This window comes from Amblyomma mixtum, chromosome 7 (assembly GCF_055824585.1).
Source record: "Amblyomma mixtum isolate Tamu chromosome 7, ASM5582458v1, whole genome shotgun sequence".
Lineage (NCBI taxonomy): Eukaryota > Metazoa > Arthropoda > Arachnida > Ixodida > Ixodidae > Amblyomma > Amblyomma mixtum.
Genome location: NC_143018.1, coordinates 70,311,915 through 70,336,295, shown reverse-complemented (window position 1 = coordinate 70,336,295; position 24,381 = coordinate 70,311,915).

Sequence of the window (24,381 nt, the reverse complement as noted above, 5' to 3'; positions counted from 1 at the left end):
CAGCGTGCATAGTGCGGCAACAAAGAGGTTTTTAAACATGGCGGGAGATATATAAGAATTCCTTTCACAGATGTCAGTGCAAGCTATTTAGTCCTTGATTTTTTTTTTCTGTTTTGCGAGGTCAGCAAGTTAGTTGTCTGATCAAGGTTCAGAGACACCTGCAAAAAGGTTCAAGTTGTGGAATTGAATGATAGAGTAATGAAAAATGCAGAAGAGAGAAAGCGCTATGAATTGAGTGTTAGAGACAGAAAATCAGTTCTTTCTTCCTCACACTAGCAAATTTAATGTCGTTCGAATCGAATGACATTAGCACCTAATGTCATTAATCGACTGCTACACGGGAACATGCAATGTCATTAGGTTCAAATGACATTCGCCATCGAATGAGTTAGGGGAACTCATTCGCATTCGATCTCGAACCGAATGCGTACTCTGGACACCAGATACGCAGCAGAAACTAGCGACGCGAAAAAAAATAATATGCACACTGCCAAACTTTGAAAGTGCATTTATTTAGTTCTGCTAAAAAAAGGTAATGTCTGTGTGGATCTGTTCGCACTAGAGGCTGTCGTGGATAGCTTGTTACTCTCGGTCTCAGCAGCCTACCGCAGCGGCCGAGCGTGAAGCAGCGTCTTTCCCGCGACCGTCGGTCATTTTGGGATGCGTGATTCTTGCTGGTTGGCGTGTCATGTTCGTTAAGCTCGAAGGTACTTAAAGACGCAACTGAGCAGTTAACCTTTTAGAAGTCATTTCCAAGCGCGTGTCCGCGCGCCGCCTTGTCAGCCATTTTGTTTGTTTACATTTATCGGATTTGTGGTTGACTTTGTACTTGGCTTGGCTTTTGATGGCTACAGTGGTGCAGAATGGCCGCAAATAATATTTTAAGCTTATAATACGGCACACAAATGTTCTCACCCGCTTTTGAAACACTGCACATCAATTTCAAGCATATTTTATGCGCGCTGATGTCGTTCAGTTGGACTATTTTTTTTCACTGCTCGTCGATGCCATCATTTTCGAAAGACATTATTTTTTTTCGTGTACCACTGAAAGAGACCGAATGACATTCGATGCATCGAATGCCATTAGGTTCGAATGACATTAAATTTGCTAGTGTGACAGGTGTATTACACAGTGAAAAATAATATCATTCGCAAATTATAGCAACGATGATGAGTGAAAAACAGTTTAGTACACCTTAGGGGTGTCAGTGCACATAAGAGGTGTTTAAAACTCTTGTGTTTATTTAAAAGTATGCAGCAAGATTTGTGTGGAAAATAATTGGCTTTAAATATTAATTTTTGCCATCCTGTAGTTTTTAGCTAGCCGAGCCAAGTACAAACTCGACCACGAATTTTATAAATGTATTTAAGCAAAATGGCGAAAGCGGGAGCACGGAGATGAGGTGATCTGTGGAGACGAGCGGAGCGTGAAATGATACAGCTTGAAGTATTTCTATGCTCAAGGCACATGGAACGCCAAACCGACACGCTCGGCAGTTTCTGTTGGCTGCTGGTGAGACCTACTCCCGACAACCTAAAATGCGAATAGTTTCAACCAAAATTAACATTTTTTAGCTGAGCTCTATAAATACAGTTTTGGACTGTAGCGTTCGGCATGCTTTTTTTTCTGGTTGCTCGTATCTACTGCATACCTGGTGTCAGAGTATGCATTCGGATCCAGATCGAATGTAACTGAGTTCTCCAAACTAATTCGATGGCGAATGTTATTCGCACCTAATGACAATAAATGTTCCCTTGTAGGAGCTGCATAATGACTTCGAGTTAATGCCATTCAATGACAATAAATGTTCCCGTGTAGCAGCTGAATAATGACTTCGATTTAATGTCATTCAATGACAATAAATGTTCACGTGTAGCAGCTGAATAATAACTTCGATTTAATGTCATTCGATTCGAATGACATTTGCTAGTGCTGACTACGTGCATTTTAGCTTTTTCTCGCCTTAGAGAACCTTTCAACGCAGAATACCTTGTCTATGTGCGGGGTTTCTGACTTAAATTCAAATGACAGAGCTGAATTAGCAATGTTTCAACAGCTTATATAGTATGTGGTATGCACTGGCGCATATCCGCTCCGGTGCAGCGCCGCCAGCCGCCATGATTGACAGTAGATTGTCACAACGGCCCCTCATCAGACAGCAAACTGGCTAACTATATAGTTCACTTTGTGAGACATTCCAGCGGCTAAAAAGACAAGGACGAAGGTAGACAGGACGAACGCCGGTTCGTCCGCTGGCCAGGACCGGCGTTCGTCCGGTCTTGTCTACCTTCGTCCTTGTCTTTTTAGCCGCTGGAATGTCTGACAGTAGTGCTAGCAACCAACTAGCTCAGCTTTCTACGCTTCGTTCACTTTGGCATCTTGCGCCGTGTTAATAACATTCGACACGAGAGTACCTCGTAGCTGACACTTGATTCCGCGTTTCGCCAATATCGTGTCTCTTTTATTGCGAACGCAATACTACTTGCACTTTCACACCTTTACCGTGCCGCGGCCGTGACCACCATTGACCATCATTTGACCTTGATTGCATTAGATTCGATTAGATTGGACTGGATTAGATTACATCAGATTAGATTGGATTGGATAGGAGTGGATTGGATTTGAATGGATGGGATTGCATTGGATTGAATTGGATTGGATTGTATAACCGATGCATCACTACAAGTCTAACCACAAGCACCACCACCAGCTATACTACCAGCTGTACCATGGTGTAGGGACGGATATTGCTTTCGCAATTACCGGGCTTAACCAAGCTAAGCCACAGCGAATTTTTTTCGTGTCGGCTTCTGACAAGACGGCACAAAAATCAGTGTGCTGTTAAAGCAGGGATCGAGGTTGGCGCGCCAGCTCGCGAGCTTGCAGTGTAACCCTGACGCAAACGCAACTTCACATCGTACAAAGACGCCCCCTGGGTGACCACGACTCCACCGCAGAACGAAAAACGCATGCCCCAAGAATTAAAGGTCCAAAACAACACGAGGTCTCATCCTTTCCTTGAGCTTTTAAACAAACTTTGGTGGCCTCTGCTTTGGTGGCTGGGTTGGGATCACTTCGTCAAAACGTTCGCAGGTCACCCTAAGATTAAAATCTGAGGCTGACATCAAGGTCATATCCATAGAAGAGCTCCGAAATCAAGAGTTCGGCCCAGATACACAGTCCACAGTTATGCAAGGAGCACCGTAGACGCGCCGCAGCTATCAAGTGGTCGGATCCGCGATCTCTTCCCCGTGCAAGTGTCTGAATCTGCGACGCGGTTCTCCGGTTTTAATGAAACGCTGCAGTCATAGCCCACTATCCGACCTTCGATCCAGAATCCAGGGCAATTAAACCAGCGACCAACTTTCGTCGCTGTGCTCGTTTTCTCAACCGGCCGGAGCATCGCTAACAAGTGCAACTGCCCCTCAAAGTTCCGTTCAAATCCGATGTAGTTGCGTGCTATCCTGCCCGACGACTATCTACCGACTCTCCGATTCACGCGGATCGTAAGCAGCATTCTGAATGCGGCACGCTAGAAAACATGCTGCGGAGCAGGAGTTCGTCTGCTATTTGCACCTCAAGCGTGGCGGCCTAAGCGCGGCTAGCGTAGACAATGAGCGGCTGTGTCACGCGAGACCCGTGAACTGGCAACAAAGCCGTCCTCCTCGCGATGTCCAGGTGCTGGAAGCAGCGTCTTCCATTTGCCTCTGGAAAAGAAGGATGCGTCTCCACCCCGTCTGCAAGCAACTTCGGCGCGGCGGTCACAATAGCGCCGACTCTGCTGGACATCCGTACTGCGGCGGGGGAAACAAAGGCCCCAGTCCTCCCCGGTGCTGTAAACAGCGCAGCAAGGGGAGGAAACCGTCTTTTCCGACGATCGCTGCAGATGGAAGCCGACGATCTCGTCAGAAGGGGTGACTATTCTTGAAAGGAGGCTTCATGTTGAAACTAGTCAGCGCGCGGTTCTGGCCAGGCCGGCTTTATGCTGCGTTGACTCACCGCCGCTGTAAGAAGTGCAACGTCACGGTGTCATCGTCGACTTCACCATCGCAGTACGGACCCTCACCAGCGGATCGGCTGGGGAGGGGAGGAAGCAGACGAGTGTATGGTTTCATTCGACGTGGTCTCGCTCTTTACGAGCGCTTCTGCAGCGAAGCAAGCCTTCTAAGCAGACGCTGACATAGGCACCAGGACGAGCCTCGACCCAGAAAAACTCTGTCGGCTTTTGGAGTTTTATCTATAATAAGTAGCAAAGTTTTTTCCTTCAAAGCAGAATTTTATAAGCAAACCAGCGGCACTACCATGGGCGCCGCGATCTCGGTGACTGTTGCCAACCTGACGATGGAGGCCACCGACTGATGTCGTTTTAAGAAAAACCAGAAGTTTCTATTCGTTACATTGACGACTGCTTCTGCATTCTGAAGACATCGCAGGTCGAAAATTTCCTGGCACACCTATACTGAGTCGAACCGTCTATTAAGTTCACAATTTAACGAGAAGTGAACAACACATTGCCATTCCTGTACGTCTTCATTAGAAGAAAAGGGGGAGGTCTAAAGTTCGGTATCTATAGGAAGCCAACCCACACCGGCCGCTACCTAAATTTTAATTCCAACCACCCTACTAGCCACAAGTAATCCGATCGTCTCCTCAGTTCTGAGAAGATCAAAGTCAAACTGCTCCTCCGAAGCAGAGAAAAAAGCAGAAGGGACCACTGTTTTCGCCGACCTATAGAAGACTGGCTACACACGTGGCTTCAATCAACGCGTAGGTCGCCGTCAGGCTCGGAGGACAGGGGGAACTGCCAAAACTGAAATAACGAAACGCGCGCGCGTGGTGTTTTCATACGTTAGGGGAACCAGTGAGGCACTTGAACGCATTCTGGGAAAATATGGAATCTAGGTTGCTCACAAACCGGTTTAGACAATAAGCCGCTTCTTACCACGACCGAAATACCGCGTCCTCAGAGAAAAACAACCGGGTGTCGTTTACAAAATCTCATGCTCCAGGTGCCCGGCTCCATACGTCGGCGAAACAAAAAATCTCCACCAAAGAATAAGGCAGCACAAAAATAACATCCGGCTAATGAACTCAGAATAGAACCCCCATGCCGAACACTGCGAGCGTACCGACCGCCGAATAGCCTTCGAAGAGGTGAGCGTCTTGGTCGTGTAGCCAAACCTGTTCAAGAGACGACATGTGGAGTCATGGCACATCCCGCTCACAAAGGTGGCGATGAATAGGACTTCAGGCACGCTCCCCTCTGCCTACGTTAGTGGACTGCGCCACGTGCTAACAAAGGGAGTGCGAAGGCAGCACCCCGCTGCTGCTGGCACACTTTAGACATCGCTGAAGAAGGGACCGAGTTGTTCTCGAAACGTTGGGCAAAATTAAAATAATGGTTGGCGTCAGTTTTCTCCCCACTATCACCAGGAACCAACAAGACGGACTTCCGTCGAAGATGTTTTCGTTCAAGACATTCATCCAGTGCCGAGACAAATTCTCTACAGGATGTTGAAAAATTCCGCCGCATGCTTAAGCTCAAGAGGCCTGCGTATCTCATGTACGTTCTGTTACCTTCTTGTATCTCACGTACTGAGGTAAATAATGTGAATTAAATACGTACAGCTTCCCTCTTCAGCATCCTCCGGCTCTCGCTACTGCGCCTCCGGCCGTGTCTTTCCTCCGAATCCTGTCCCAAGCCCGTCGACCCACGCTGTTTGCGCCAACTGGTAGCAGTGGTGTGCAAGGCTACAACAGCATGCAGGGTTAACCACGCGCCAGGAATGCTATGGTATGGGGACTCTCAGGGGTCTGTGGAAGTCGAGAATGACTAGTTTCGCATTACCAATTACCCATTAACTCCATCGCGTCATTCCCTTACAGGGACGCTGCAGCACTTTTTGTGAATATCGGGCTTGCAACAGTGTCATACAATTTTTCATGCTGCGTTCTCAAATATCGAACGCAAATTATGTAAAAACAAGCGCGAATTGTCTTTCTTAGGAGAAATATGCTGCTGGCGCCGCGGAACATACCGTCGGTCGCGCCGGCACCTGTGATTGGTCAAGAGGTCGTGACGCCACATCGAGAACAGGAGAAGCTGGCGACGTGGATTCGGCGCTGAGCTTAGAGCAGATCGCAGCTTTCTGCTGTGTTGTAAAAACGATTATGGAGACAATTATAGAGACTTTCGACGTATCACCCGAAACCGAAAAAAAATACGGAACTAAAACAATTCTAAGCCTAGCCCAAGCATGTGCCAGCGGGAAAGGCACATATACATGCCATGTGTAAAAGGCGTCAGCAAAACTTCGGCTTTTATTCTAGGAAAGGAAGGGGTGCGAACAATACTCAAGCCGATTACCACCATCGGACGCCTCCTGACCCGTCCGAAAGACCGCCATTCTAAACTAAATGTTGAAAGAGTTGTGTAAAAACTTTCCTGCTCTGAGTGTCTTTGAGGAGCAATTTATTTCACGGAAAAGATGAAGCAGCACAAAGCTGAGGCCAAAGTGAGCGAAGTGCAGTGGCCAAGCACTGCGAGGCACGTGACCACAGTGTAGACTTTGAGGGAACTCGTATTGTGCTGGACACCTAGCCCAATCGCGCACAGGGCTGCTGCTTATGTCATGGCACGTTCAGTAGACGCCGGGAGATATTAATTGCTCCCTCGGAACTCTACCCTCTTCCTAGGTCCACAGTTTAGTACAGTGACCTAGCGGTCAACTACGTGAGTGTTTGAAAGCAAAGCTGCTACTCACCCGCAATCACACCTTGACGAAAAAACGGAGTAAGGTTTCGAAACGTGCTTTCTTACAGGAACTTTGTTGGCGTTCATTTCTCGTTTAAATTTGCATCCCAAAACAGACAGACATCTGTCGAACGTTTTCATTTTAATCGCGTAGCTCGGATTAGTGATAAGGACGCGATGGGTGGGAAAACAATTTGCCGCATATTACAGCTTCACTTCCTGCTTGGACGCGTCGAGACGAACATTGCTCGACATTGCGCATGCATTCTATTCGCGCCTGTGCTGAAGAGAACGACACACGCCTCGGTGAGCATGTTGGCCGCTTGCCATGCGGGGAAGCAACTCACAGAGCTACCACGATCACCGACACAACTGTGACCTCTCCGCACGCGAATAATTGTACCACGGATGGGTTACTAGACGATAAACACAGATGCTTTGCGTGAAAAAATGAGACGAAGCTGTCTCCCAGTCCCGTCGCGGGGTTTCTCGATCTCCATGGACTTATCACTGGCAACACTTCACTCAAAACTCCAAACACAGAGACCTGAACTGTCTAAATGTAATAAAATTAGAATCGGAAGCAAACGCTTTTACCTCAAGCATGTACAGGGTGTAGGTAGTTCATTGGTTGCAGTGTAGCGATATATCGAAATGGACTCCTGCGGGTGTCATAGTAAATTCTTCATGCATCAACTGCGCTGTAGTCGTAGTGAATACCTAAATCATATTTGTTTTTTTTGCGCTCCCAAGTGATGGGTTTTGAGTGAAACACGTCTGGTAACGAACCCTTGTTTGTTCAGGGTGGCTTATCGCGGTTTATTCAAGTGCTCTTCCACCATGAAATGCAATAAAATTCAAGACGATTGCTTTTTCGCGTAGCCTTGGATTGATTTTAAACTCCCAAGTAACAATTTGGCATAACCCAGACAACAATCGAGTAACCTGCGTGCGGTCAGGTTGCTGCTCACGAATACTTGAGTCGCGAAGTGGGTGTGGCACTGAAAAACGATAAGCAAAGGTGTATGGGGGGCATGTCTGGTTGAGTAGCCGCACATTCAAAATGTATCGGACAACCTACGCGGCTCGAGAACCATACTTCTACAAGTGTATATTTATGGTCTTTGCTCCACAACTGGAGGAAACAAAGTGCAAACGAAAAAATGCCGCTACCTAAGCTATAGCTGAGCTCAGGACAGTCTACCTCTGGCGACACCGCATCATTAGGGTTTTTGTGTCTCCCGGTTCATCGCTATGCCTGTAGCGGTAAAGGCAAGGCACATTTTTATTCAATTCCATAGTGCCGCCTAACGATTCGACCACTGTCCATGTGTTGTCGGCATTGTGAGACATTTTTTCTTCATTATTCGTATTCGATTTGTATCCGGAAATTTTTACATTCGCACGCATTTATTATTGATGATTGATGGCATTTCATGGGCCTGCTGACAATCTTATTCTTAGATAAGAACTTCGTAAGCATATCTTACAGAATGATGAGGGCATGATTAGCACGCTCAAACACCCGGGAGGGACAAACAGAAGAATTAAAGTTGGTCACATATACCAAAAATCCCGGCCAAAGTAACTGAGATTAAAGAAAAACACTTTTCTAAAAGCGTTTTATAGTCGAATGAATTCAATTAAGGTTTATCGAAGTGGCCTGGTCTAGTCTGCAATACTTTACTTTCTTTTTGTTCAAAGTTAAATAAATATGAAAGACAAATCTGCTGACTCTTCTTCAGTGTCGGCTTCAGATAAAGCGCGGTACGGAAATTGCAGATTGTCGTAGAAAACAGCAAGGTGAAATGTTGCCACCGCGGTAAAATTTAGGCACCTTTTTTACGGACAAAATAATCGCCGATTCCTAGAGCATACGGCACCCCAAGTGGCGCGACGCAACCATCCCGATGACAACCATGCTCGACCGCGGACGGCACAGGCAAAAAAAAGGGGCGAGTGCCTTTTCCCTCTCGGATTCTGTTGCGTGTGGGCGCCATTGCGCCAACGAAACCATCAAGAAGCTAAACGAAGCAGCGTGGTTGGCGTGGCGCCTGGTGTTACCTTCGCCCGCCCATTGCCTATGTGCGGGTGAAGTGTGGTATTCTGTGCTTGTCTCATTGCTAGAGAGACGCCTAGAGGGACAGGGTGTTCAAATAACGGGCTCTACGGATGGCATCAGTAGGGAAAAAGGAAAATGCTAATGCTAGATCAGGCACGAACAGAGACAGCCTAAGCGAAACCGCGAAAAAAGTAATCGCAAAACGCCCAAGGCTGGTGGCAACAGGTCCTCCTGCTCATAATCTGATGGTCTCCCTCTTTCACCATTATCCTCTTCCTATCTATCGCACATGCTGGCCTCTGGTTAAGGCTTTATCATTTTAGTCATCTTGACCACTGCGAATGTTTCCCAGGACTCTCTCTTATCTGGCAGGCAATCATCCCAGCAGCCCCCACGTGAGAGCCACGCCGTCGATGACAGAGGCAAGGGGCGTATTCGCGTTGCCTTCCCCTGCGTTCTCGCATAAATCGTTCTCAGGGACGGCTGCGCAGTGGTGGACGTGCGTAACTATCGTCCAAGAAATGCACAACGACGGAGACAAGAACCTTACTGCAAACTCAGGTGGCGCGCTCTTTTCGTAAGTGATATCCGTGCCGGATGAGCTTTGCGCCGTTCGTCCAGCTATGGAAGAGAATTCCATCGCCCTCCTGCATAGGACCTACAACGACAGCGAGAACATGACGGGAACGCGGAACAGGAGTCATGTACGTACTCCACGACAACGCTACGCAGCGACACAGTACGAGCGACAGAAGCGGATCGACGAGGAGGTGTCGTCACTGGTACGCGGCAGCTGGTGCACGCTCTACGGCTTCGGCTTCAACATCGACCACCGGCCGATCAAGTTCGTGCAACCCATACTTCGCTTCTTGCTCTGCTCAATATGCGAGAGGTTGCCGGCGAATCCTAATTTTCTTCCGTGCGGCCACAACATGTGCAAACTTTGCCTAGAGATGGCCACGAAGTCGTCCGGGCCCCTCGGTGATGACTGCGCGGATTCCTACGTTACGTGCCCAAAGGACGGAGCGCATATCACGAAGGACGCCTGTACTGTAGTACGCATCCGCGACGAATTAGTGCTGAGGACGCGTGCCCACTGCTTCAATTGCGAGTATGGCTGTCCGTACCAGGACCAACTGAAGAACGTCCTGCAGCACTTCGAGTTGAACTGCCGCTTCCACCCCGTGAGCACCCCGAGAGTAGGTGTCCCCTTCGTCTCCACGGATCGCTACTTAGGGCACCCGGATCCAAGCAACAACGAGTGGGCCTACATCTCTGGCCACTATGGCAGCCAAGAACACGGCGTTCCACAGAACGCCGCTGGTCATCCCGCGGCGGCTGGTTCTCCGTTCAGACCAGTATCAGACTCTGAGGAGCTTGCCCATCTGCTCTCGGCACTGAAACCGCTTACCTCCGAAGAGGGAAGAAGTTCTGGGGAGCGGCTGGACTTAGACAACTGCCTTACCACCCGTACTGGTAAGCCTTCCTCGATCTGTGCGAGTTAGAGAGCAGTGGAACTGACGATGGCGCTTCCGCGTCGACGGATCTCAGCGCCGAGTGCATGGATCGCAAGTAAGGCCCCCTCGCGCCAACCGATATATAGAAGGAAGACATTGCGAAAGGATGCCGCATATAACGCCAGCTCGATTCGGCCGTCGTCGAACATTTGCTCCGCATAATGTGACAGGATAGTCCAAAGCGTGTCAATACGTCCGAGACAACCAGCTGTTGTGTTCAGATAGTAATGTGTCTGTCTCACTGAGCCGCCTTGTTGCCTCTCCTTGTTATTCCTTGTAATCCTGGATGTGAAAGTGCTGCCATAACTTGCATTGTATTAGCAATAAAACCTTGCCAGCCACCAAGATCAATGTCTGCACGAGTCCCGTTTTACTGACAATTGTGTCGGGAATGGACATGACGCAAAACACCAGCGAAGCGATGTTTATCGGTCATGACCCTGTATGCATCACTCTATTTAAATCTGACGGCACAGGACACCCGCGTATATATACAGAGTAAGGGTGGCAAATACACATATATTTAGGTATAGGCAGACAGTTCCCAACTCCTCCTGTCGTGAGAAACAGCAGACATCAGCAGTGATCGAGCTGCATTCTTATTCCTGCTTTTGGAGGAGGGCAAATAAGTTGACTGATCAAGATCCAAAGACGTACTGGAAATATTTATACGTACTCACTCTGCTGACTACCTTATCCAGTAGAAAGATAGAGGGACGAAAAGTACAGAAAGGTGATAGCGCTGTCATGTGAGCATTAAAGGTGCAGTGAAGAGGAATCTGAACTCGTCTTTTTGCCGCAGGAACTCAATCTACACGTTCCGAGCATTCTTAGAAACTGCGATTTATTGCCCAGTGTGGCCGATTTCCCAGATTAAATCGAATTAACGTCCGGCTACCGCCTTCTATTTTTAATTCTCCCCGTACGGTGGGCGGAGTCGACCAACGCGTGGAGTGCCTTTCAGCCAGCTCCGTGGAGGCTTGCCGCTCTGCCATCGTTGGAGTAATGCGTAGTAATACGCAAAAGCAAATAGTCCGCGCGTATTTTTATTTCTGCGGGCTTATTTTGCGGCTATGTTATCTGCGAATGGAGCTATTTATTCACGGAGACCTAAAAACAAAAAAAAAAGCGAAAGCAAAGCCTCCACGGAGCTGGCTGAAAGGCATTCCACGTGTTGGTTGACTTTGCCCACCGTACGGGGAGAATAAAAAAAAGAAAGGTGGGAACCGGACATTAATCCGATTTAATTAGGAAAATCAGCCACACAGGGCAATAAGTCGAAGTTTCTAAGAATGCTCGGAACGTGCAGATCGAGTTCCCGCGGCAAAAATACGAGTTCAGATTCCTCTTCAGTGCACCTTTAAAGAAAGCATCTTTATCTAGCAGTTAACTCTCCATACAGCTCCATGTTTAGCGTAAGCTGGGAATGTTTAATGTAAGCATGAAAGGCGACTGACTGATGGCAGTCCGCCTTGGCTGCGGGAGGTGGTTGGTTCGAGCCCCACTTCCGGGCAAGAATGGGTACTTGCCTCCCCCAGTCCGTCGCCCGCCTTCTTACTTTGCTGTCACACCAAAGCTAACGCTCAAACATCCATGTTACACACTCGTGACAATCCTTTGATTTTTTTCTCGCTTCTTTCGTTATTACTTTATGAGGCGAAAACAAACGCTGTGAGGAGAAAACCAAAACCATCGGGAAGGGCCTTTTACGCTGCGGGCAAATGACTGCGTTCAGGGCACAGGCTAGTCGCCATGCATACATGCTTCGGACATCCAAGTATCCATAGTGTTCAGGACAAGCTTCGCGACTCGTAAGCAGCTGAAATCGCGAAAGGCGCTGGAGGCCCACAACTGTGCAACGAGCGGCTGGGTGCACGAGCAGTCGGTGAGGGAAGTGTCAGCCAACAGTCATGATAGCAGGGCTGACTGCTTCTTTTGCACCTTAACATGTGCTGATCGCGCGTTTTATTCACAGGTAAACCATTACCTGAAGCCTGAACCGAGCTCCGCTAGCAGCCTGAGTATTTTGCCAAGAGCAACGGCGACATAATCACTGCGCACTGCACATGTAGCAGCAGCAGCGGCCTCACGCGGTAGGAGCAGTGCCAGCCGCCGATGAAGATGACGCCGAAGTTCCGCCGAATGGAGCTCGACTCTCGTGCCAGCGGCACGCCCCTCTCTTCGGCACGCCATCTTACATTCTAACACTCCGGCCAGTAAATCAATAACTTCCTTCATCGTGCAGGCCTCATAGATTTCGGGTGCAACACACCTGAACGGCGAAGCCTGTTCCTACGTTGTTGCCATACTTTTCTTCGCCGAGTACAGCGGGCGTGCGCTGCAAAAGCGCACTTGAACCGACAGCGCGAACGGCTGACTTAAATGTCGCCGTTGCTTTCGGCCAGCGCCTACACTGTTATTGGAGCCTGGTGCAGGATTTGAGAATGGTTTGCCTGCGAATAAAACGCGCAGTCAGCACATGCTAAGGTGCAAAAGAAGCCGCCTTGACCTTTTTTATGACCAGGGTGTTAGCCGATAGCCACCGCGGTGGCTCAGTGGTTATGACACTCGGCTCCTGGCCCAAAAGACGCGGGTTCGATCCCTACCACGGCGGCAAAATTCTAGAGGCCCGTGTACTGTGCGTTGTCAGAGCACGTTAAAGAGCCCCACGTGGTCGAAATTTCCGGAGCACTTCACTACGGTGTCCCTAATAGCATGAGTCGCTTTGGGAAGTTAAACCCCCATAAGCGTCCTTTACCGACGGCTCGTGCTCCCAGCCGCTCGTCACAAAGTAAATGGCTTCGAGCGCCTTGCGCGACTTCAACTGCTTACGAGTCGCGAAGCTTGCCCTCAGCACCAAGAATTCGTGTTTGCCCGAAGCATGCATGCATAGCCACAGGCTTGTGTCCTAGACGCAGTCATTTGCCCGCAGCCTGAAAGAGCCCCTCCCTGTTATTCCTGTTTTCTCCTCACAACATCGTCTATCGCATTCGGATTGCATCGCTGCATAATCTCCAGGAACCGAAGCCACTCTCTTTGCAAATGGGCGACTTGCAGCGCGTCATTTACGAGCGGTTATTATGTTCATGCGTGCATGAGTGCATCATGCTGCCGCAGCAGCTGCGGCAAATGGAGCGGGTGTTTGTTAAGGAGTACTACAAGATCTTCCTAGTACTACAAGGGTACCACAAAAGTACTACAAAGAGTACTACAAGAACTTCCACTTTAGTTTACAAGGCTGCAATTAGTTTTGAAGGGATGACCGCATGCCGACGTTTCGCAATTTTCAGCAAGAGCCTTAAAGGTGCAGTAAAGAGGAATCTGAAGTCGTCTTTTTGCCGCGGGAACTCAGTCTACACGTTCCAAGCAGTCTTAGAAACTGCGATTTATTGCCCTGGGCGGCCGATTTCCCTAATTAAATCGAATTAACGTCCGGCTCCCGCCTTTTTTAAAAATTCTCCCCGTACGGTGGGCGGAGTCGACCAACGCGTGGAGTGCCTTGCACCCAGTCCCGTGGCGGCTTCCCACTATCATAGCTCGGGTAGCATGACCAGTTGTTGCGTCACCCTGGGGCTCGTCCGGGATGAGGGACGGACTGAAACTTCGGAGTTTGGGAAACGAAAACCACACAGGTTTAATGGCACTTATTAAGACACTTATTTACATACTGCAAGTTAGAATAGAAGAGCAAATAATCAAAAATTAAGAGTTCATAGCGTCGAACGTCTGGATGGGCCTTTTCGGCAAGGCCCAGAGCGTTCGTTCTCAAATAGGGAGATGGTTAAATACACTAAGGCTCCGCCCCTTCACCAGGCGGTGGCCAATTCAACACGACGGCACAGGACAGCACAGCACAGCAAACGGAGGCACCTGTTGCAGAGTCCACGCGTGGGAATTGGCGAGGAGGAAACGCAAGTCTACAGCTCTTTCGCACTGCGGTGCAACATTACTGCAAGCAGCACGTGTCTATCGAACACAGGTGTGGCGTAGACGTGCTGGCTGCCTCTGCGCTCCCTCTGGCTGGCTCTGCGCTAAGGCAATAAGTCGTAGTTTCTAAGAATGCTTGGGAACGTGTAGCTCGAGTTCCGGCGGCAAAAAGACGAGTTCAGATTCCTCTTCACTACACCTTTAAGGCACGTTCACACTGGCCTAATAACGAAACGGAAAGGAAACAGACGTCCTGATTAACACGGGAGTATCACTTTTGAGCGAGACACAAAGTCAACGGCGCACGGCTTGAAAAGTGCTGAAATATTTTTACTGAGAACGTTTTCGTCCTCCGAGGTATAGTGCACCTCCACTACGTTATGTGAGTGTTTCTCGTATAGTAACCATAACGGTAGTGTTTACAATCTTCCGGTCTGAAAGTATCTTTGTCGACAGAAAAATAATAAACTTGTATTTGGTCAGCACAATAATTGCTGGCTACCAAGGAGCATCCCCACAATGACCCTCATTGTGGTTGACAGCATAGTTGCCTGGAATGTGGAGACATTGTACGTGGTATCGTGCCGTGGCTTTCGTTTTCGAAACACTGCACTAACTCCGTGGCCGCTAGGATTACTTGATCGGCATTCGATGTTGTCTCCGCCTATCACAACATGTCGTGCAACAAAATAGGGTGCGGTGCATGACTACCATAAATGGATAACAAACTAGCGCCTCGCTGTCCGCGATAGAAGCGTCCAAAGAGGACGCGAAACAGTTCGCTGCGGAGTCCTGCTTTTTGGAGACACGTGAACAGCGACTGTTAGATAGCTACAGCATGTGCTCAAGGCTAGAAGGTTCAAGTGGCTCGAATCACCGATAAAAGATTGTGTCTAATCGTGCTACACTGCTGGGTCTTGTCTGAACAAAACGCGAGCCACCACCGCATCATGCGTTCATATACCAATCTGTCCCCTCTTTTTGTTAGATCTCTTTTTCTTTGCTCAATTTTCCCCATCGTTCTAGACTAGAGGGCCTTAAGTATCTCTGTAGCTATACGCATATACAGCTATCGCTGAAGAAACAAGGTCGCGGAAAAGAACAATCAGGAAAGAGTTCTCAGACACAACTAGAAAACTAAGCGGAAGATGCCCTTCAAAGGAGGCTGCCCAACCACTAATATGATTAATCCCCTGGGACCTTTTAAAGTGACATCAAAGGAGGTGGCAGCTGAAAGGGATTTAACCACGGCCCAATTGAATTAACCGCGACGTCATGAAAATTGGTTTACGTCATTGTCTGGAGAGCCCCCTTTGATGCCTATCTGCCGCTTCGTTCTTCAGTTGCGTCCCACTATTATGTTTATATCCATACTGGACAGAGAGAAACAAGAAAGGAAGAGATGAAGCCACTGCCGGCAATCTGATTGGTTTGGCTATAATTTGGAGTGACCCTGCGGTGTTTAATCGGGCAGTGATTTTAGCTTCCGTTGACAAAGCACCGTGGGTGACCTTGGCGCCACAACTAAGATAGAACTCGGTGTCGAACTTAAACAAACACTGCCAAAACTTTCCTTCACCCCCTGGTGCTGCGTCGCCGCAGGAGCGGCGCATGCGCGGTCTTCGCGGTCCCTTGATGCGCGAAGCCAGCGTATAAGGCACGAGCTAATTTCTCTCCTGCAGCCTTGGTGGCGGAGGCTGAGAAAGACGCGCCCAAGAGACAAGCCAAATAACACGAAGATAAACAAGAAAGATACTAGGCTAACCGAAAACACGTTTCCGGGGGCTTCAAAAGATATTTCCTTCTTCAACCATCCACTCAATCTATAGCAGGATGCAACTTAAGGAAACAACAGTTAACACTGGACCACGGTGCCTGGCGTCCTGTATTACTCCGCTAGCCAATCACAACAGTAAACTAAATCATTAGGGGTGTGCGAATATTCGAAATTTTCGAATATAATTCGAAAATTATATTTTTTGTATTCGTATTGGATTCGAAATCCAAGTATTCGTGTTGTTTCGAATATTCGACACGACGCGAATATTCGTATCTAGCTGAATATTCTGTTGCGAGCACCGGCGTTCATTTCGGTCCGCAAGTACTATCGACAGAGACATAACAACATGGCGGCGCCCAGAGCAATGCTATAGTGCTATTTTTCCTCAAACCGAGGAAAAAACTATGCTCCTTTGGAAGCTTCTGCGCAAAGTTTTGTACCACCTGGTACAAAACTGGTATTTTTCCTTATGCACACACTAGAAGCCTGTTTACGCAATTCAAAGTACTTTCTGTGCATCGGCTCTACTCTTATATTTTAGCCAAAAGATATAAACAGGATGTCCAAAACAATGAGGTCCTCATTCAAACCATATCAAATCTAAGTTTAAGAGAAGGTAGATCTACATCGCGGTCACCTGAAATTTGGAAAATCCCATTCTTACGCACAACCATCAGCCGTCAAATGCTCGAATATTCACAGCCAACCTTGTTAAATTATCTCCATAAACACGATATTAATATCCAAAGTGTTAACACCCAAACTCTGAAGAATTTTTTTATACAACAAGAGTGATGGTTATTGCTCGCTATAATTGTATAAAGATGTTTTTCTTTTCTCAGGTGTATTATGGTGGTCTTGATGTGATGGAAAATGCGATTTTTTTTCTTTTCAGACAAGAAGGTCTTGACTCACTTTCTATGTGTGTATGTTATCGTAACTATGCTGCTACACATGTAAATGTGCAACTGCTGTATGCCTTGTGAATGGGGGCTCGAACCACGTCAAGTGATATGTTTTCACTTTTGTTCGAGTCCCTTTCCGCCTCGACGGAATAAAGTTCAATTTCAATTTCAATTTCAAAATGACGTTGAAGGTCGCAGCATAGAAAGCGAAACCTCAGAATTCTTTCGTATGTTCTTAGAATTAGGAGCCCAAGGCTGCAAAGGCTACGGTGGCGATAGAGTCACGCCGTACATTTACATTCTCGTGCACCACGCTTCCGCAAAGCACGAAAGGTTTAAGTGCCTTGGTTGGTTTTCAAGCCAAGGTTTAGAGAAAAAAAAAATGACGTGCTAAAGCATCTACACCATGGAAAGTCTAACAAGTGGAATGCAGCCGCTGACGCCCTCAAGCTGGCAAAAAGACTTGAAGTGAGTGAGAACACGAGAATAAGCCGGGCGTATAAAAAGCGTGACCAAGAGTATTGGTTTGAGGGACTTATTCAAGAGACACGGGCGAAGAGGCCACGTTGTGCAGAAGAAAAAGTGAGAGAAGGAAGCCCACTACAGAATGTAGACGATATGGATGAGGGAGAATTGCGCACGGAGCTTCGGGCTATGGGAATATCGACGAAAATCAAATCTATCGAAAAACTGCGCCAACTTTTAATTAAAGAAAGAGAAAAGCAATGATTGCGGCCACAGGAAGAGATAACAGTTATGTTGTGAGAGAAGTGCCTTTTAGTTTTGCTCTTTTCTCATCTGTATATAGTGTTGTGTTGTACCTATGGTTTAGAAAGTGCATCACTGCTTGAGGATGAGGAGCGTGTTCCTAATCCCGCATGTAACCTGCCCCTAAAGGAGTGTTTGGTGTACACTAAAAGTAGTGTATATGATTTATGCGAGTGCGTCCTTCCCATGTCTGGCCTTTGCAGTTTTTTCTGTGTAATATAAATGTGTTATGTGTGTGTTGTAAGTATTGCCGTCGTCACCTTTAAAATGATCTTGTGGCTTGTCTTTGCATAAGCAAATTCTTTTACCTAATCAAAGCACGGAAAACCGATTTTTAACGAAATGAATACAGCTAGAAAAAAAAATTGTGGGGAGCTTCGAAAAGGAACATGCACAGTGCGGAAGGAAAAAATATTGTGCCAAAGTTAAGAAAACTGTTCGCGCGTATTGGGCGTAGATCTCTCACTAGCATCGAGTGCACAATGCGCACAAACAGGCTCAAGAAAGGTGACGACAGCAATACTTCATTCCATGAGCTGTTTTATGTTCATTTGTACGTCTTCTTTGTGTGACTGATTTTCTTTTGTCAACCGATTTGAAAGTTTGCCTTCCTTTTATTCGTTTGTGAAACATTGTTTCTTTTATATGCCATTTTGCTGTGAAGTGTTTTTAGTTATATTCGTATTCCTGACGTTTGAAGTGCACCGTTCAGGTTGTATATGTAACATGAACACAAAGTAATCACACGAGATGATTCTGATTGCACAGATTTTGTTTCCAAATGTTGCATAAGACAGTGTATAATAAAATATTTTATGTAACCACTATTGCTCTTGTCAAAGCGCATTGCCTTTTTACGACGAAGATTTAAGCCCTCCTGCACCTGCTAGCAGCTAGCGTGACAGGCGCAAGGCTGTTGACAGCAACGCCATGAAAATAGGCCTATTCCAATGGTTCGAGTTCCTTCCCTAAGGGGCAAAGTAGAACGAAATGTAATCTCGAGTGCTTCGAATATGAAGCGCCTACGTTAGTAAATCAGAATTATACTGTAAACGTAACAGATCACATCACCTGAGTGTCATCGTTACGAAGGCTTACCCATCATCCATGGTAATTTGCTGACATTCTGCATTCCGCTGCATGCAATAATGGTCTGCCTGCTTATTCGATATTCTCATTGGCTTTGTAACATGGCATGTAATTCGTGGCTGTTTTTATTGCTTATTCATGTTAGCCTCTAGTTCTTTTTGTTCCGCTATAATGAAATATACCTATAATGAAATATATGCAAATTCGTTTGAGTACGGGCTACGGGGACAGCGCACTGGAGCGCTTCGAACTAATTCGACTTCCTGGGGTAAATAGCCCGGACGTTGCTGCACTTCGCCTCTGCTGAAATGTGGGCATAGCGGCTGTGTTCCGGGCCGGCCTTGCATTATCCGGCGCCCTGTGCAAAACTCTGCCCCTCCTCTCTCTCTCTGACTGTATTTGTGGCGGAGTTTCTCATTGATTCATCAAGAAGGGGGCGTTGGAGGGAACCTAAAAGAGCTTCAAACCATGAAGAAAAGAGTCACCGAGAGCCCCGCGGTCCTCCTATTGTTGTAAACCGGACACTGCTTGTAAACCGGAACCTTGGCGCCCCGCCGAGGTTCGCTGGCGTCTCCTGCAGTGCGCATGAGCAGACCGGTTCTGGCGTACGCCAAGAGCGCCGACGCTGGGCACGTAGGCCCAGGAAGGGCCCTTGGAGTTGGCGCTTAAGTCCTCTACAGCACAAGCATGCCGCGTCAAAGGCCCGCCAGAGCAGACCCTCCAGCGAATGACGACGGCCGATTATCATGATATCATGGCTAATTTCCCCGCAACTCCCACAGTGATATCTAAGGAGGGACGGCAGGTGCAAGATGATTAACTACGGATTAACAAGATTAGTCGCGATTACATATCAATCATCTGACGCCATTGGCTTGAGGAGCGTTTACATCTATTCTATGAGGCTGTGCTGTAGTCATTTTAAGGAATAAATTATTACATTTTTCCAGTATAAGAGATGAGTTGCGTTATCCCAAGCAGCTTGCTTTCAAAATTCATCTTCCTCAAAATGCTATGAAAACGCGAAAAGCAAGGTCAAAGGATGTCAACGGACATACGTTTAAAGAAAAATAAAAATTGTTTTCTTGCGGAAAGGATATGGCGCAGTATCATTCTCACCTATCGGTGGACAGCTGAACTGCGCCATAAAGGAAGGGCTCAAGGAAGAAAGAAGAAATGAAGAAAGAGGTGCCGTAGTAGAGGGCCTCGGAATAATTTCGACCACCCGGTGATCTTGAACGACCACTTGAAACGAGCACTCATGTTAAAATCGATCGAAAAAAAGAAAGGTTCTGAACCCAGGTTACCACCCCACTCGTTATAGTCCGGACACGCTGCGAGCCACAAGTTTGAAAGCATTACAGATGGACGCGACAGTAACAACATGACCTTCTAACCGGAGGCCATCTGCTTCTAGGCTCATAATTATAGGTTATGACCGGTGACAGCTGAACAGCTTCAGAATGTTTCTGAGTAAAGCTATATTAAATCTTATATCAGCATGAAAATATTAAACTCAAACACTTATTATATCCACGAACACTTTTTGATGCCAGTCGTTTGAATGCCTCGAAGCTCTTCCAAAGTAACAAGAATAGCTAATTCAAACGAGCTATCGCTCTCATAGCACATTGTTTCACGATCACACACACAAATAAACTTTTTGAGTAATAGCACAGGGCTTACAAGTTGGAAAGTTGGTCCTCGACAAGCATATTTGAGCACCCCTCGAGCACTTCTTGTTCCTGCATTAATTTTCATTCTTATTACTTTATTTAGAACTCTGGTTGAGACACCAGGTTCGAACTCTGACATGAGTTCTTTTCTACAAAGCATATGCATATTAAAAGGGAAGCATCAAAATGGACAAAAATAATTTCATCAGTTCGAACCTCTTCTCCAGCGCAACTAGCTACCGGACGCCATCTTTCATATGTTAGGCAATACCAGGTTTCAGATAAAAAGGCCTCGGGAAGATTCTGGATCAAAGCAATGATAGATCGACACGCACCATGTTAAACAGCATATGTTATGGTACCTAAAACCGAGGGTCATCTTCGATATCTATCTGTGTTACGGAGCTATACAGTTTTAAAGTCGGAAAAATGGGCAAAATTTGGCTCCCTCTGATAGGCAGCATCGTGTAATATTCAAACGCTCTGGGAAGCTTGAGTATTAAGATCACAGAACTGAAACTTCGACTCATTCCTCATCCAAGTGTATACTATGCAAATCCCCGGGTCATCTTTTGTAGCTGCTTTTGTTCAAGTTTTACGATTTTTTTTTGTGCCCCTTTCCATTCAGTTACGGGCCGTGTCGCCGCCACTGCCGACAGATGGCGCAAGTAGTAAATGTCCCTTAAAGCTGGGCATAGAGGTAGAGAGTGTTTGCTTCCCGGGAGTGGGCAGGGGCCCTAGTGGCGCCAGTGACAGTAAGTTGAAGCGCTTGAACTCTGGCTTAACGAAACGTTTTTTTTTTCTTTAATTACTGATGAATAACATGAGCGCATTACGAGTCTCAGTTATTAAAAGAATAAAACTACGAAAATATAAAAGAATGTTAAACCTCGCACAAACAAATCTCTTGTCGTTCCTATACTGGCAATGCACACGGCATAAAGTTGGACTTAACAGGCCAAAATAGCCAAATCGATCTTTTTAAAGTAACGACCTGCGTCCTGCGAATGTACAAAGCCTAGGACTCCGCTGCACGTGTTCATCCACAACAACGTATCCTCCCTAAACAACGCCACGAACTGCGACACAGTAATTCGGTGCAGTACTAGCGTCCTCTACGCCCTCCCAGAAGCGCGCGTGGTTGCCGTATGCACGAACCCCAGGACAGAAGACGCGGTCAGGCTCTCTAGCCTCTTTTGCGTGCAGTGCAGAAGGCGTGCACCAGTGACTCGATTACCCCTGCTGCTCTTGCCAGGCTTGGCGAAGCCAGCGCCCACCGCATCATTGCAAACGATTAATTTTGGGAGATATAATGGGAGGGACCTTTGGCGACCAGACCAGGTGAAAGTTCCAGGCGATAGTATTGCATATGGGGTTCGAAGGCACATTCACAATGGCGAATCACTGATGTCACGCGACGGATTTCGATCGATTAGTTAGGGTTCGAGAGTACCAGAGCGGCAGATTGGCCGATTTGGTGTTCCATGGTGACAAGTACATAGAAACAGCGCTAAACAACAGGACCAGATAGAGGAGTAGACAAACACGGCGCTGACAGGACCAGATAGAGGAGTAGACAAACACGCGCCGTGTTTGTCTACTCCTCTATCTGGTCCTGTTGTTTAGCGCTGTTTCTATGAACTTGTCAACAGGGTTCGAAAGCACTAGGAAAGCGGATAATCGTAACAAATCGGCTAAACATTCAAAAGGTGCATATGGAGTATTCATTCGAACTGGGAATCGGGCGAGGCATACAAAAAGAAATGATCGGCTCAACTCGGGGCAACAACGAGGAAATTGCCGGATATGGCGCGGACAGAGGCTGCATGCCGAAACAGGGAAAAAAAAAAAAACAAGCGAGACAAGCTCGTCCCCCATTTCCCCCCAGCCATGCTCCCCTCCTGCTATCAATCCGACGCCCTCCCTTTTGCAATAACACCTCCTTCCCCATTTGTGCCCGACACCATAGGCTTTGTTCACGACTTTTTCCACTCCCTGGCCTTGACCACTGTACGTTTTCTCAGAATGTTTCTCGGGTGACCAATGACCGTCCAGGCAGCCTCCGAGAGTGAGGGGCCCTGGAGGCGACGGAGAGAGCGGTGTGCCCTTTCCCAGCTCACACATCTCTTTATAAGCAGCTGGTGCGCAGTGGTGGACGTTCATAGAGATCGTGCGAGTTTCTCAGAGCGTAAACTACTGAGATCTTCTCCAACGACTACGGTGCGAGCTGCATTATCGAGGATTTTAGAGCCTGAAAGCATCGGCCGTCCAGACATGGAAGAGAGTAGTCATTCCTCACGGAAAGGCGATAACTGGTACGTGCTGAAGGGCTTCGCCTTCGGCCTCGACCACCGGCCCATCAAGTTCACCGAGCGTATAGACAGCATGTGTCTGTGTGTGCTTTGCGGAAAGCTGCCGGCGCATTACACCTTTCTTCGATGCGGTCATAGCATTTGTGACAACTGTGGGGGAATGGCCATGAACTCGTTGGGGCTCTCTGGTGAAGACTGTGCGGGTGCTTCCGGAGTGTGTCCAATGGACGGAATGAACATCATGGAGAACGCACTCTGTATCATCCACGTCTCCTTCGACTTCGTGGCCAGCATGCGCGCCCATTGCTTCAACGTCGAGCACGGCTGCCCGTACCAGGCCCCGCTACGGGATGTCCTGGAGCACTTCGAGTTTTGCCTCTTCCACCCCGAGAGTTGTGGCTACTGCGGGCGACAAGACATACCCATCAAGGACATCTTCAGGCATCGGCGCATTTGTCGCGGAGGGCAAAGCGAGACGACCTACGTCTTTGCAAAGCTTTGACAATTCCACGGCTGCTTGTTGACTTGCCAGAACAATGCTGGAAAGCGTCGACGGGTTTGTCAAGCGCTAAAAATAGGTACGTTCTAAAAGGCTGGACCCTACTCTTTATCACTGGAATTGGCAAACTTCCCATGGCCTCCGCGAGTCCCCAGAAGAGCCCTACTGGAGACGGCGTTTGCGCCTCGACGGACCTCAGCATCGTCGAGTGGATTGCCCCGACTCCCAGGTGGACTCACTCCTGAAAGACGACTACTGAAGACTGACCCGACACAAGATGACATGATAGGCACTGCCCTCCGAAAGCACCTGTTGTTACAAGTCGTTGTGCTTCTCCCTTACCATTCATCCCCATTGTCTTTGTAGTGTAATTATAATTTCCTCCTTATGCACATCTATCGTCTCATAACTTGCCAGAGAATTGGTAATAAAGCCTTGTCAAACAACGTATTGTCTGGGACAGTCATTTATCTAGCCAGTCATTTACCTAGTCAAAAACGAAGACACGTCGAAATGTGGACAAGCGTGTCTGATCTTTTTGCTGCCTGCTTCGGTCTGCATCGCTGAGCGAGGGGAGTCTGGAACAAATTGGCGCCCGCGATCTCATGTGAATGCCACCTGCAGAGCTGCTATAGCCGCGGGAGCGCTTCTCTGTGTTATATCTGTGGATTCTAGATCTTTTATTTCGCAGATTATTTTAAGACCACTCTTGCCTTTTATGGGGGCAAAAAAACCCTTCCCCTCAGCTTTGTCAAGGAGTTAGCTTTCCGTTTTTCGCCCTGTCGTGCCATCTCTTAACCAGCTGGCAGACAAGCTGCTCTTGATTACTCAGGGCCAAAGTACCGTAATCTTTCTTTCTATCGAACATAGGGTTGCTCGACTGTCGTGGTTAAAGCAACATAAGTGGCACGCCAAATATTAACGCGGTAGCTATCTGGTGTCGGCGTTGTGAGCAAAAAGTGACGGGCATGGCTCTAGCTGCTGTTGGGACTGGGAGTCCGAGCCATGAAACGGTCGAGGCGACGGTGAGTCAAATGAACTTTATGTACAGTATGTACAAGGGCTTTTACATGATACAAGGGCCATGAG